Source organism: Uloborus diversus, chromosome 4 (assembly GCF_026930045.1).
Source record: "Uloborus diversus isolate 005 chromosome 4, Udiv.v.3.1, whole genome shotgun sequence".
NCBI classification, from domain to species: Eukaryota; Metazoa; Arthropoda; class Arachnida; order Araneae; family Uloboridae; genus Uloborus; species Uloborus diversus.
The window spans coordinates 183,385,821-183,403,040 of NC_072734.1; positions in this window are offsets into that span (position 1 = coordinate 183,385,821).

Sequence of the window (17,220 nt, forward strand, 5' to 3'; positions counted from 1 at the left end):
AACTTTAATGTAATTAATGGTTTTTATTATTATTTATGCTGATTGAACACTTACTCATTATCCAAACAACCAGCAGATCGCCAAAATTTTTGCAGAAAGATTTCCGTAGCTGATGCATTTGGCAGTTTTTTCAACGTTGCTGTTTTTGAAGCCGAAGACTACGTCATAATGTTTCTCAGCTTTCACCATGTAAACAAAATATCGCCAATCAAAGAATTTTCAAAAGACTTTTTTTACTGTGTTAAATAATCCAGCAACTAAATTAGGCAAATCCATAAACAGCACAAAAACTTCCATTAATTTTCCTTTTTGCACAATTTCAAACAATCACCAAATTTTATTACTTATTTTGGTAACATTTCGGATGAAACTGTTTAGCGCCATTTTATGGTGACCAAAAATATCTCAGCATCTGGCGACGATATCTCTGTAACGAAAATTAATATCATATCGTTTTACAAAGTAAGGAAAGAATGGGGAGCATCATCGAAGGTACCCCGAAACGACTTTCGCAAATTCGGTAAAATCGCACCAAGAGCCACAATGATTGAAATTTCCCGAAATAACTAAAGCAAGTATAAGGGGATTACGAGCGCAGCTACTTTTTTTTAATCACTTCGTACTTCATTAGCCATACAGAGAAGGTTTTAGACTCCATGTTAAAAAAAAAGTATCAACAGATTAATCTTTTTAAACATGAGAAGATTAATTTAGTTTTACTTTCTTCTATATCTAATATATAGAAGAAAGTATTGGATTCGTGCAAATTTTCGAATTTCGAATTTTGACGGATTCGAACGTTTTGAGGTGTGTTGAGTCCATTTCGACTATTTTTGGAAAATGTCTGTCTGTCTGTGTGTATGTGTGTGTGTATGTGTGTCACGTCTGTGTGTGACCAGTTTTTTGTGGCCGCTCTACAGCAAAAACTACTGCATGAAATCGAACGAAATTGGTACACATATGTGCCCCTATGTGAACTTGTGCCCATTGGTTTTTGGCGCGAATTCCTCCAAGGGGGGTGGAGCAATGGGACGTTTTTTGAGTTACGCGTGCTTGCTATTCCTCAGGAAGTAACTGGCGGAATCAAACAAAATTTGGTCCATATGTTGCCATTAACAGGAACAGGTGCTGATTCAATTTTGGTGTCAATAACTCAAACGGGGGTTGAGCTATAGAACGTTTTTTGTCGTCAATTGTGACTGCTGTATCTCAAGAAATAATGAACGGAATGAAAGAAAAATTTATCGGCAAGTAGCCCTTAGTGGGTATAAGAGCTGATTTTATTTTGGTGTCAACAGCTAAAAAGGGGGTAGCGCAGTCGCCCGTTCTTTTTTTCCATTATGAGTACCCTATCTCAAGAAGTAATGCTACGTTCTGGTTGAAATTTGGAACATATGTGAATCCATATGTAAACAGGTTTTGGTTCAATTTTGACGCCAATCGCTCCTAGAGGTGTTGATTTTTTTTTTTTTTTTTTTTGCGAATAAAAATAGTTTTATTAATGCAACAATAAGAAAGATAAATCGTAATAGATTGTCGTCTGCGTATTTCTCGTGATTTTAATTGTATGGAAATGATCGGAAATATTATCTCAATGATTTAAAATTTTAACTGTTGCCATCTTATGTTTGTTAACAAATAAAATATTTGTAATTAATTCAAGCAAGGCTTTTAAAATAACTTTCAATTTTCGCTCTTTGCTTTGCTTTTGCAATAATTCAGACATTGGGATGGTCGTCAAGTTTTTGCATGTGTAATTTCGTTTTTGTTGGGAATATTGCTTCCTCGTCAAGCATGGGGAGGGATCAGAAAAAAAAAGAAAAATATAGAAGAAAGTTTCGTGATGGCCACAACATACTAGTTTAAATTTGTATATGCTTAAATATAGTGCTTTCGTTTCTAAATCAATACTACTTTGTTCTTTATACTTATTGCTATTTTAGTTTTATGGGTAAGGAAGAAACTCGATTTTTAATCACATCAAAAAGATGTGTTTTAAATTCTTTCACTGAAAGCAGAAAACAAAAGCAAGTAACTATTTTTTTATAATTATTACTGACCCAGGGAACGCCGGGTATTTTTGCTAGTCTAATATATAGAAGAAAGTATTGGATTCGTGCAAATTTTCGAATTTCGAATTTTGACGGATTCGAACGTTTTGAGGTGTGCTGAGTCCATTTCGACCATTTTTGGAAAATGTCTGTCTGTCTGTATGTGTGTGTGTATGTGTGTGTGTGTGTGTGTATGTGTGTCACGTCTGTGTGTGACCAGTTTTTTGTGGCCGCTCTACAACAAAAACTACCGCATGAAATCGAACGAAATTTGTACACATATGTGCCCCTATGTGAACTTGTGCCCATTAGTTTTTGGCGCGAATTCCTCCAAGGGGGGTGGAGCAATGGGACGTTTTTCGAGTTACGCGTGCTTGCTATTCCTCAGGAAGTAACTGGCGGAATCAAACAAAATTTGGTCCATATGTTGGTATTAACAGGAACAGGTGCTGATTCAATTTTGGTGTCAATAACTCAAACGGGGGTTGAGCTATAGAACGTTTTTTGTCGTCAATTGTGACTGCTGTATCTCAAGAAATAATGAACGGAATGAAAGAAAAATTTATCGGCAAGTAGCCCTTAGTGGGTATAAGAACTGATTTTATTTTTGTGTCAACAGCTAAAAAGGGGGTAGCGCAATCACCCGTTCTTTTTTTCCATTTTGAGTGTCCTATCTCAAGAAGTAATGCTACGTTCTGGTTGAAATTTGGAATATATGTGAATCCATGTGTAAACAGGCTTTGGTTCAATTTTGACGCCGATCGCTCCAAGAGGTGTTGATTTTTTTTTTTTTTTTTGCGAATAAAAATAGCTTTATTAATGCAACAATAAGAAAGATAAATCGTAATAGATTGTCGTCTGCGTATTTCTCGTGATTTTAATTGTATGGAAATGATCGGAAATATTATCTCAATGATTTAAAATTTTTAACTGTTTCCATCTTATGTTTGTTAACTAATAAAATATTTGTAATTAATTCAAGCAAGGCTTTTAAACTAACTTTCAATTTTCGCTCTTTGCTTTGCTTTTGCAATAATTCAGACATTGGGTCAAGTTTTTGCATGTGTAATTTTGTTTTTGTTGGGAATATTGCTTCCTCGTCAAGCATGGGGAGGGATCAGAAAAAAAAAAGAAAAATATAGAAGAAAGTTTCGTGATGGCCACAACATACTAGTTTTTTTTTGCTTCGGTTCGCTAGAAACTAGGGGTGAAAATATTCAGTTTTCTTCTTCCCTACTCCAAGGCGTTATTATCATTAAATTGGCCCGTGAAAGGAAGTCATCAGCTCGTTTCGTCCTTTTTACCAATTCTTTGCTAGGTGCTTCAATTGTTTTCGATTAACTCCTTACATCGATGGGTTTTATTATTGTCATTTACAGACTTTCCTTTTAAACACGTCTCATATCATCTAGTAAAATGCAATTGCGTCATAAAAAGCAATCATCCACTTGACTAATAACATTTTAACTCAGATCACGAGCAGCCTATGCATAGTTCGTATCAAAAGAGACAGTTCTGGTGGTTATAATAATAACAATTGAATCACTTTTTAAAAATTTTATCTATGGGCCATGGGTGTTTGACTATGACATTTTTGAAGTAAAACCATACGTATTTTGTAATATTCTATGCAAAATTTACATTGTAAAAACAATCTTCTCCCTAGGAATATGGTATAAGGCAGACTGAACTCTTTGGTATAATCAAATTATGAAAATACATTTTGAACGATTAAAAGAAGAAAAACAAATATTAAAAGCAAAGTAAATCACTGACATACTTATTTTTAATATGTCAGTCAGTTATCATGTTTTAAATAAATAATTAAAAATCATCCAAAATGTAATTTGTTAATTTAATTACATCATTAAATTCAGCTTAAAAATTAAATATTCCAGGGAAAAAAAATCATTTGCACAGCATATATTTTGCGTTGAATGTTACAAAATACGCATTGTTTTCCTTAAAAAAGTCAATTAGATACCCGTGGAATTGCCCACATAATGTTATAATGTTATATTTCTTTTTTGCAGAACTATATCGTATTTCTGTAACACAAGTTTATCTACAATATTTTTTTTACTTCCTTTTACAAAAAAGGAAGTATTGTATTCGCGAAAAGAATTTCACTCAAAAATCGACCTTAGTTACCCTTTTGCTCACCCCCGAATGAATGTTGAGTTTTTTTTCGACTCGATCACACGTGGATAAGTGCCTAAGAACGTATAGACACGCGAAATATCCAATTTGACGATTCCTGAGTTAATTACATCGAGTTTTCGCGTGACGACTGTATGTACGTATGTGAATATGTGCGTATGTATGTCGCATAACTCCAAGAACGGTATGCCCTAGAAAGTTAAATTTAGTCTGTAGACTCCTAGTGGGGTCTAGTTGTGCACCTCTCTTTTTGGTTGCATTCGAGCGTTTCTAAAGGGATCAAACTCAAGTGTTATAATTTGGCGGACACTTGGCTATATATCGCCAGTCTTTTGGGCGCCAAGTTTTGTCGTCAACTTGACTACAAATTGGGAGATTTTTTTTTTAATTTGGTTTCAATTTGGCCACTGTTGGTGATATTTAGAGAGTAAACTATTGAATCACATTTAAATTGCCAATAATGGGAAAATGGCATTAAATTGGAAAGAAAGGAAGTAATGTGATGGTGGTTGGTTTTATTGAGGACATGAACAACTAAGACAAAGGTCATCCATAATTATTATTACAATTCAAATTGATCTCTAATGTTTTCAAAACAAACAAGCTAACAGCTGCATGTATTTATAAGAGTGGGGATTTTGTTACCTCGTTTTCGCCCCAAACTGTTGAAGTGATTTGTTTTGTAAGAAGATGAAGCGCGTTGTATCCCCGATATTATATTTCTTGAGACCTCCACAAAAATTAGCAATATCAAGTGAACATTTTCCAACGATTTTTGTATTACTAATTCATATAAATACAGTTGATGAAAACTAAATGATATGCACATACGTTTCAAGTCATGCACATATTCAGTAAGGAGCGTTTAAATGGAAAAGAAACTTTTCTGAAGTGAAAGACACCCACTGCAACAGTTAAGAGTTACATTATTTTATTCATTTGCATGAAGTTTAATTTAACAGAATATACCTCGGCTCCAATTGAGTTTTACCATTCCCCACTCATTTTCACAAACGTTTCAAGCAACATTCCAAATTGCAAGTGCACATCATTCATTTCAATGCATTAATTCAATTTTTAAAAATGGTAAATAAAGGTACAATACATTTTTCACCAGTATTTAAGATATGCATGCTGTTTATTCTAATGATTCATTAGATGAAATGAAATCTTTACATCTGGCATTAAGAAGATTCCGTTGAAACATCCACGCGTTCTTAAATCGGATCTCGTTCCCTTTTGTGAAGAATGAAGAGCGTAAAATTGAAATCGAGAAAGTTATAATTAAAGAGTAGGAACTGTCCTGAAACTTTGTCTTTGATACGATTTATTATTTACAGCAGAAAGTTTGAACTAAAGAACTGGAAATGAAGGAAGTGTAAGATAAATAGAATTATTTAAATAGAATTTTAAGCTTTACTTTGGTGGAAGAATTAATTATAACCCGAAAGAATATTTGAAGGATTCTAATTTAGCATTTGTACTATTTAATCTCTTAGTATACATAATGGTATAAGCACAAAACTGAGAATTAATGGTTATACACTTATATTGAAAGACTTTTTATTATGGTTGGATGTTAATGCATTTGGTATTAGTGAATTTGCATTTTGATGCAGGCCAATTTTCCATTGTATTCATGTAGAAATTTCTTTAAAATTTGAAAATAATCATTTAGTGTCACTTCATACTGGTGTTCATTTAGTCGTATTTATGCAACTAAATGAACACCGTTATTTGGAAACTTTATTAAAAAAATAATTAATTAACTTTAAATAAAACATATTGTCCATTGCTGCAATATAAGTGAAATAGTGAAATCATTTTTTCAAAGTGTCTTTTTAAATGTCGAAAGTGTTATTATAAAATCATAAACACATTTTTCCCGTAATGTTAGATTTTAGATTTTGAATATAAATCAAAGAGAACAAATTAAATTTCTATTTTTTAAATCCATCCATCCAATCCTCTAAACTGATTTAGCGAGAAGGGACTCCCTCCAGCTCTTATCTTTCATTTGAAGAGTGCCTAGATCGAAAGTTGAAGTTCATTTTTTGTTTTATTATGCGTACTGTGGTTCATCAAGGGACATCATTCTGTGGATTTTGTAGCATTTTAGTTCCATTTTGTGCTAGAAAATCAGCCATTTAGATGTCATGTTTTTCGCAGTGAGCCGGAATCGACTGCAAAATAACCTTTTTACGTCCTTTTACAAAAAAGGAAGTATTGTATTAGCGAAAAAAATTTCACTCAAAAATCGGCCTTAACTTCCATTTTTCTCACCCCCGAAAGAACGTTAATTTTTTGTTTACTCGACCACACGTGCATATATACTTAAGAACGTATAGACGTCCAAATTATCCATTTTGACGATTCCAGAGGTTTTCTCTTGACGGTCTGTATGTACGTATGTATGTACGTATGTGCGTCTGTATGTCGCATAAATCAAGAACGGTACATCCTAGAAAGTTGAAATTTGGTTCGCGTAGACCCCTAGTGGGGTCTAGTTGTGCACCTCCCCTTTGGTTTCATTCGGGTGTTTCTAAAGAGGTCTTTTGCACCTTTTTTGGGTGAAATCGTTGTTAATGTCAATGCAAACTCAAGTGGTGTTACAACTTGGCGGACACTTGGCGATACATCGCCAGTCTTTTGGTCGCCAAATTTTGTTGCCAATTTGGCGTCAAATTAGGCGTTTTTTTTTTTTTAAATCTGGTTTCAATTTGGCAACTGTTGGTGATATTTAGAGAGTTAACTATTGAATCACATTAAAATTGCAATAATGGGGAAATAACATTAAATTGGCGGAAAAGGAAGTCATGTGATTTACACATCAGCTCGTTTTCCTAAGTTTATTAACGTATTCAAATTAGCAATACTTTTTGAGAATCTGCAGGCTTGGGAGAGGCGACAGCTTATATTGCAGGATTCGAGTCAGAAAAAGGAACCGCTTTAACAATACTATTACTCAAAGAAATAAGTTTTTTGATGCAGGCCTAATGGCGTCCACCTCTAAACTAAGTGCTGTAGTGAATGGACCAAGAGACGAATATAATGCAAAAAAGTTGGAAGAAACACCAGCTATTGTATTTCGCTTTTTTGAAAGGCTTGATCCATTCGTATATATATGCATAAAATACTGATTAGGATATTTGATGTATATAGTTTCCAGTGCAACAACTTTCAATTCCACTTTACCTGTTATCTTCTTAAGCACCAATTGAGTCAAGTGAACCCTATCCTCCAAACAATCAACAAATCTAGGTCCTAAAATGTTGGGAAAAAGTTTAGCACAGGTAGTGAATATGAAGTATTCTGTGTTTATTTATGTAATAATCTATTCAGTAGACGTTACTTCATAGACGTATTAAGATTCCAAGCAGACATTTGGCATTTCTCTCGACGACCTATCCTACTGGATTTTTATTAAAGAATAATCCCACACCCTGGATTGGAGTCAATTTAACTGCTGCAGTGATATATCTCAGTTTTTAATTTTGAGCAATTTCTAACTTATTCATTGCCGTTTTGCTACAAGTAATAGCTTGAAAATAAGCTGTTCCAGAAAAAAAAAATATCTTGAAATGCACTCTGCAAGCAACGAAGGACAAAAAAAGTAAAAGTTTTTAAACCTCACAAGATTATCTATTTAGCAAATCAGCCCAGTAATGTGTTTATCAGTCTATGTATGTATGTCTGTTCCTATGTGGTGTTCTAGGGGCTAAACGCCTTTTTCAATTTTGGTAATTCTTACGTCAATCGATTTGTCTTAAACTTGGGAGTGTCACTAAACACATGACAGCAGTCAAAATTCACCATATCAACAACCAGTTGCCATATTTTGTCAGTTAGGGATCGGCGCACCTTTGAGATTGCACACTGTGTCGCACGCTACCTGCGTGCGACAAATGCAGGTAGTTTTCGCTGCCTGAATTTTTTTGTTTACTAAGTCTACTAATCGGGATCTCAGTGGCCGAGTGGTTTAAGCGATTGCTTCTCCCACTTGAGGCGGTGGGTGAAGGCACCCTCGCTCCGGATGTACTTTCCCCTCGTTCTGATGTAAATTCTTTCATGTGTTCTTTATTTGTCTTCTGTACTGTAATAAAAAGTATTTTATGCGTAACGAAAGCAGGACACTCAGATTGTAGTCCTTATCAAAATAAAACCGTGCAATAAGCACCAAAAGAAAGTCTACTAATTCGATGTTCATCTCTAACATGTTGCATTTGTTTTCGCATTGATTCAAGGGACTGAGTTTCGCGAGGTGTACTTTCTCCAAAGAGCTTTTTTAGTTTTGCGAGAAAGATTTGACTGACGACGTTTCCAATGTCGCGTCATCATGAGTTATACAGGCTGTTTATATAGCTGTGCTGTGGTTGACTTAAGTTCCCGTATTTTTGCCGAAGGTCAAGCACATGTAGCTTTAAGCGGAGTTAGGTCCCTAGCGGGACTAATTATCAGTAGTTTAGACCACCGCAAGCTACTTAATAGACCTCACGATACAAACTCTCTCAACGAAATGACAAGATTGCGAAATGTACCGTATCATAATCATAATAACTAAGTCATTGAAAATTAACTAAAAAGTGTAAACCAAAAAAATATTAAATAAAAACAAAAAACCCGACTGCGTAAAAGCCAAAAAAAAATAAAGAAAAATGTATAAGCCCAGTAGTTTAGAAGGTAATTAAGTACTACTGAATAACTACACCGTTAAAATAGCTTTATAACCGTACACAGATAAGACAAATCATAAATTCAAAAGCAGAATAGAAGGATCAACAATCGGGGCCCTTTCAAATTTTACGGGGTTCCTTGAATCAGAAAGGAATGGACCCCGAATGTTGATCCTTCTATTCTACTTTTGAATTTATGATTTGTCTTATCTGTGTACGGTTGTAAAACTATTTCAACGGTGTAGTTATTCAGTAGTACTTAATAACATTCTGAACTACTGGGCTTATACATTTTTCTTTTTAATTTTTTTGGTTTTTACGCAGTCGGGTTTTTTGTTTTTATTTAATAATTTTTTTTACAAATGGTAAGAAGATTGCCTTAATGGAAGACAAAAGCAATTATTTTGATGTGAGGACATCAAAATTAAGCATAAATAAAAACTAAAATATTTTAAAAACACGTCGAAAAATTTTCAACTATGCTTTGCAAAATGTATCCATCTCCTACCTTATCTCACGTAAACTAAATTTATTATATAAACTGAACATTGAAAGATAAAATGAAGAATGATGACAGCAAAAAAGAAATAATTACAGCAGTCATTCGGTTTTGTACAGGGTGTATCCGGATATTCTTTTATGGAATGCTTCTAATACAAGAAATATATTGGTCTAGATTCACACGCGGGAATATAAGAGTTAATAAGACGGTTTATAGTCACGCGATTAAAAGCATGTGGTGCACTGCTTCAAAAAAAGGTTCAGATAAAAGTATTACATTTTTATTGTAATAAATTTAATGTATTTGGTATTTTGTTTTCAAAATACTACGAACGATGCCAATTTGCATCATTTAATCCATTAATATATATATTATTTTTGAAAAAATGAGAGCGAATTCAAAGTTTCCGAAATATATGCATTCACTACTATTTTTATTTTGCAGGTTTATTTTTTCAAGTAAAATAGCTGTAGGTATTATAATCGGTATAACAAAGTAAAAAAAAAAAAAACTTCTTGATTTACAGAAAAGAACACACTTTTAATTAAGTCCCCTGTCAAAGTCAAATCAAATTTATTATCGGTTCATCAGATTAGCAGTTACGATGCCACGAACAAACGTACATATACGCAAGTTAAACTTGTAGCATGTCTCATTTTGCACTGGTGGCTTAAAATTAGTGCATTCCAAATACAAACTAACAACTCGCTTTTACCCTCTGACTGCTGTTTTTTTAACAAAAAATGTCTTTAAACTAAACATTTTTTTTTTCAATAAATATTGCGCTGCATATTAGAGAGTCTCGATTGATACTTAAAATCTTAATAACAAGAACTTGTTTTATAATGCAAAAAATAATTTTTGACTTGCAACAAAATATTACAATTTGAGTATCAGTTTTTGAAAACTGCCTGTTTTATCATATGCTTAGACTACATGTGAAACTACATATTTAAAATATTACCAGATAAGTGGTGCTAAACGCAGAGTAATATTTCACCTTTTCACTTTGTCCCGCTATTTCACTTTGCCCACTATTCCCCTACTCCACTTAACTCAACTTATATTAACTTAAGACATTTTGCCACACTTTTTTAAGTACTTAAACATAAATTAGTGAAAAAAAATACTGAGATACACTTAAATTTCTGCAATACAATAGAATGTACTTATGCATCCTAAATGCGATCTATTAAAATGTGGATGATATTTCTAAATTGCTTTCGAAAAAATAGCTTAGAATCAAATAAAGTAGTTTCATTTTCTGATACTATTCATAGAAACAAGTTTGAAGCGTTTGTAATTTTATTAGGTATGGAAACATTTGCTTTGAAACGCATAAAAGTATACTCTCACCTAGTAAATATAATCCATTAAAATTTGGATGCTATTCCCAAACTCTCTCAGAAATAAATTCTCTGAACATGCTTTCCAAATGAAGTCATTTTCTATTCTGATACTATTTGTGGAAGCCAGTTGCCAGCGTGTTGCTGTTACACTGTATTGCATTACTTTTATTTCCAAAAGGAAGCTCGGGCTTTATTTCTATTTCTGAAGGGTCTCAGGTGCATTTGTATTAGTGCCTGGGGCAAACGTAAGAGCTGCGCCAGAATTTCTTTGTACACTAGAGGATCATTCGGACTGATGGAAAGACAAGGAAGTATAACATTTGTAGACGGGAGCCGAAATTAGACAATTGCTGCGTGAAATGTAGTGCCATGGTAGCATATTTTTAATCAACGTTTCGTTTTTAACATTAGATGGTAGTAAAATATACTTCATTGATATTTCGAATTCGTAAAATATTTGTAGACGGGAGCAAGAATTAGACAATTGCTGCGTTAAATGTAGTGCCATGTAAAATATTTTTAATCAACGTTTCGCTGTTAACATCAGATGGTAGCAAAATATATTTAATTGATATTTCGAATTCGTAAAACATTTGTAGACGGGAGCCATAATGAGACAGTTGTTGCGTAAAATGTAGTGCCATGTAGCATATTTTTAATCAACGTTTCGTTTTTAACATTAGATGGTAGTAAAATATACTTCATTGATATTTCGAATTCGTAAAATATTTGTAGACGGGAGCCATAATTAGACAGTTGTTGCGTAAAATGTAGTGCCATGTAGCATATTTTTAATCAACGTTTCGTTTTTAACATTAGATGGTAGTAAAATATACTTCATTGATATTTCGAATTCGTAAAACATATGTGGACGGGAGCCATAATTAGACAGTTTTTGCGTAAAATGTAGTGCCATGTAGCATATTTTTAATCAACGTTTCGTTTTTAACATTAGATGGTAGTAAAATATACTTCATTGATATTTCGAATTCGTAAAACATATGTGGACGGGAGCCATAATTAGACAGTTTTTGCGTAAAATGTAGTGCCATGTAGCATATTTTTAATCAACGTTTCGTTTTTAACATTAGATGGTAGTAAAATATATTTCATTGATATTTCGATTTCGTAAAACATTTGTAGACGGAAGCCAGAATTAGACAGTTGTTGCGTAAAATGTAGTGCCATGTAGCATATTTTTAATCAACGTTTCGTTTTTAACATTAGATGGTAGTAAAATATATTTCATTGATATTTCGAATTCGTAAAACATTTGTAGACGGGAGCCATAATGAGACAGTTGTTGCGTAAAATGTAGTGCCATGTAGCATATTTTTAATCAACGTTTCGTTTTTAACATTAGATGGTAGTGAAATATACTTCATTGATATTTCGAATTCGTAAAATATTTGTAGACGGGAGCCATAATTAGACAGTTGTTGCGTAAAATGTAGTGCCATGTAGCATATTTTTAATCAACGTTTCGTTTTTAACATTAGATGGTAGTAAAATATACTTCATTGATATTTCGAATTCGTAAAACATATGTAGACGGGAGCCATTATTATACAGTTTTTGCGTAAAATGTAGTGCCATGTAGCATGTTTTTAATCAACGTTTCGTGTTTAACATTTGATGGTAGTAAAATATACTTCATTGATATTTCGAATTCGTAAAACATATGTGGACGGGAGCCATAATTAGACAGTTTTTGCGTAAAATGTAGTGCCATGTAGCATATTTTTAATCAACGTTTCGTTTTTAACATTAGATGGTAGTAAAATATATTTCATTGATATTTCGATTTCGTAAAACATTTGTAGACGGGAGCCATAATTAGACGTTGCGTAAAATGTATTGCCATGTAGCATATTTTTAATCAACGTTTCGTTTTTAACATTAGATGGTAGTAAAAAATACTTCATTGATATTTCGAATTCGTAAAACATATGTAGACGGGAGCCATTATTATACAGTTTTTGCGTAAAATGTAGTGCCATGTAGCATGTTTTTAATCAACGTTTCGTGTTTAACATTTGATGGTAGTAAAATATACTTCATTGATAATTCGAATTTGTAAAACATTTGTAGACGGGAGCAAGAATTAGACAATTGCTGCGTTAAATGTAGTGCCATGTAAAATATTTTTAATCAACGTTTCGCTCTTAACATCAGATGGTAGCAAAATATATTTAATTGATATTTCGAATTCGTAAAACTTTTGTAGACGGGAGCCATAATTAGACAGTTGTTGCGTAAAATGTAGTGCCATGTAGCATATTTTTAATCAACGTTTCGTTTTTAACATTATATGGTAGTAAAATATATTTCATTGATATTTCGAATTCGTAAAATATTTGTAGACGGGAGCCATGATTAGACAGTTGTTGCGTAAAATGTAGTGCCATGTAGCATATTTTTAATCAACGTTTCGTTTTTAACATTAGATGGTAGTAAAATATACTTCATTGATATTTCGAATTCGTAAAACATATGTAGACGGGAGCCATAATTAGACAGTTTTTGCGTAAAATGTAGTGCCATGTAGTATATTTTTAATCAACGTTTCGTTTTTAACATTAGATGGTAGTAAATTATATTTCATTGATATTTCGAATTCTGAAATTGTGAAACGTGGGAAAGCTTGAAGATATAACGGCGCTGTAGTTATATAGAAAGTATCACTCAGGTTTACCACGCAAGGGCAAATTGAAAGATATTAACAATTGAAGTTGTTGTTACCCTACAATAGTAAATAATGAGGGTTAAGTGAAATAGCACTTTTTGTATCTTCGGTACAAATACTGAAAACGCCGCTAAAAGATGCTAGTTAGAAAAGATAATAATTAGTGGGGATACATTTCACATAACCCCAAGTGTCATTCCGTAATTATATAGAAAACTGTAGGAAATAAAGATATATATATATATATATATATATATATATATATATATATATATATATATATATATATATATATATATATATATAAACAAAGAAAACAACAAAAAAAACTAATATTTTAATGACAAGCAGAAAAATTAGAAAGTAAAATGTATTAATTTTTTACTCGAAACAAATAATTTTTTTGAATGCACATTTATATAACAGTCACTACTTTTATATTTCATGTAAAATTAAATACAGTATAAAATAGTCTATCGCAAATACATTAAAATTATGATAAGCTAGATGAGAGAAGATCTCTCTCTCTCTAGAGAGAGAGAGAGTCATCCAATGTAATGTATAAAATTAATTTCAAAATATATCTTAAAACTTTCTGCACACTTAGTTTTCACATCGAATAGGAAATTTTTCGTATTTAGTTTGCGAACAGTTCGAATTGAAAATTCGGAAAGCAGTTCTTTAACCTAATACCAAATGCAATATTAACGTTTCATAATATAGCATCCTAATACTGCGTAAAAGGGGGTTCCCAAGCACGTAAAGCAGAATGAATTATTCATCAGATTGATCTGAATGCATTTTATGTGCTTGCTGTTCGGAACTTCAATGTCCATAGGATCCTCATGTTATCCTATATAACTATTGAAAACAAAGTCTCCCTGAAGCATGTTCTGAAGTTATACGTTTGAAAGTCCACCAAAACTAGTTAATATTCTGACATCTGTGTTCATTGTAAAAGTTGTGTGTATCAGTGAAAATGATTTTAACACGCCTTTTTGTACAAAGCCGTTATCTGATTTTCCTTAAGATAAAAATATACTATTATTTGTCAACTACTAGTTTCATTAGTTTTTTTTTTTTTTCGAAAATTTAGTTACTTCACCTTCACGCTAAAATATAAAACTGAATCTGGTATCATTTAGCAAACAAATCAGCAAAGAAAGCTTGAAGATGCATTGTTTTGCAATGAACCACACAAATTTAACGCAGTTTTTGTACATACATGCATACGTAGTTTGGAATAATGCTTGAGTTTTTTTTATCTTTTTTTTTTTTTCTTTCTTTCTTTATTTTTTTTTGCAAATCTGGTTAAACTTTCTATTTCAAGCCCGAAAATTCTAACCGCATGAAAAGGAGACAGATGTTTCTTTTTTTTTTCAGTTTCAATTCACATTTAAGTAATCTGAACATCTTAGCAGTAGGTTACCTCCCCTAAAGCTGCAGAACTACATGTCATATATCACACGTCCCGTTCAACACATACAGAGACTGCAGTAAGTTCTTATTAGAACTCATCAGTCTGGATTAGTGTCTGGCACATTGCATGTAGTTCTGTCTTTGCCCTTGCTTAGGAGTGGTAACTTAATGCTAAGTAACATACAGGCTTTTCCTTCAATTTACGAGCTGTACCGCACCATGTTACGGACACTTGCTGGAGAGGTAAATGTTCTTTATCAACCAGTTTATTGGCACCCTCAGCTTCAATGAGATCACATCAGCCTCGAGCTCGGTTATTCACTAATCTGGACTGTTTAGCTCTAATAAGAACGAAACTGCAGTCTTTGGGTGAAAGAACCGGGCTATCTGGTATACTGCATGTAATCTGAAACGAGTTCAAAGCTGTCAGAAGTAATTCAAAGCTAAATGAATGTCGGCTATTTTCAAACGTTTATGAAACTATTCGTTCAACCTGAGTAAGTGCTCTGCGATAGAAAAAATGTGGTCGGGCAATTAATAACGTCAGCACTATAGTTCTAACGTGGACAGGCAAATGGCAGTATCTGCAGAAATCAGTTTTCGAGATATTTGAAGAAATGCGGTTTTGATGCAATGCAAACAATAGGGAAATGTTGGAATTTGACGTTTATTTTACGCTTTGATTTCAGCAGATCCCAAAAGAGCAAGCTTGTAAAATAAAAATAACAAACAATAGATGATAAAAAGGCAAAAAAAAAAAAAAAAAAAAAAGAAAAGAAAAACAAGAACTCTTCTGCTTATGGCAGTATTGTCCTGGTCGGAGCCTTAGTCAAGGGGTAACACAAGGGCGCTATTCCAGACCAGGTATACGTTAGCGATACATCATTAGACAAGTGGTACAGATAAGCAGTTTTCCATAACGAGTATACTAGATACCGTGAGACAGTAAGTACTCTCTTGTGCAGTTTCGCTTACCATGATTCTATAAAAACTAAACGCATCAAGATGGACAGGAAACAAATCGCGATGAAATATTATATTCAGAGTTAACGTTGAGGCAGTTATTTTTTGCTTGTACAGTTTATGAAGGAGAAACAAATAGGCTAACGAAAAGCCCGTAATTATTTTGATAAAGAGTCAATTGACATGCATAAACTGCTCTTTTTAAGTTATTAGTTAAAAATAGTTATAAATTAGCTATAATTAAGGTTTAGTACAATACATTTCACTAGAGGTCATATTCATATTAAAAATAACATTAACATTAAAAGTATGATTAAAATGCTATAGATTTATAACAACAGAATAGAATTCAAAAATTGGCCCAAAATGTTAACTATTGAAACATTAAATATGAGAACATGCTAATAAAAAACAAGCAAACTTACTTAGACGTAGAGACCAAGGTAAACACATATTCAGCTGTTTAAAGATAAATTACAGCTCTGATTTTCTTTTTATTTCGCAAGCGTCAAGAAAGAGAAATTCCTTTCATAAAACAGTAATTTGATATTTCCAACTATTAGGACACTGGTTAAATTCCATGAAATTAAGCTACCTTCTATAATAGAAGCGCAAAATTTTTAAGAACAGCGTAAAAAATGTTATTTAAGTAAATTATCTGATTTCCGCATAAAAGATCATCGTAATTATATTTTTGAAATAATAACACACTATTTTTTAAGGTCATTCATTCCTTTTATGACTCTTAACTATATATATATATATATATATATATATATATATATATATATATATATATATATATATATATATATATATATATATATATATATATATATATATACTAGTGTGCCAAAATTAAGAACGAAGTCGAAACATTAGCATATCAGCTGAACGAAGAGGCAGAGCGGACAGAAAGACCCATCAGGAGATTAAGTAAGGTGATGTACTGTAGCACATGCGCTGATATGCAGGCAGACGTAATGGGGGAGTGTCTGAGTAGTATAAAGCATGTTGTCGGTGTAAGATCAGTATTTCTGGCAAAGAGATTGCACGCCGTATAGCAGTTAAAATCACACCGAGTTGCTGCCTCAGCGAGAAATGGCGAATAATCAATCTGTTAGACGACATCTGGATGCTTTTACCCGAGGTCGAATCATAGGGAAGTTGGAGGAAGGCCGCAGTGTGACAAGTGTGGCTGCAGAGTTCGGAATTGCTCACAGCATCGTTTCACGACTTTGGAGACAATTTCAAACTACAGGAACAGCTATCCGGGGGTTCAGTAGTGGTCGTCCACGAGGAACCACACCCGCAGATGACCGGTATATTGTCTTACAGGCCAGATGAAACAGGCGGCAGATAGCGGGAGAAATCGCTAGACACACGACACAGGCGACTGGACGACCAATATCGCGTT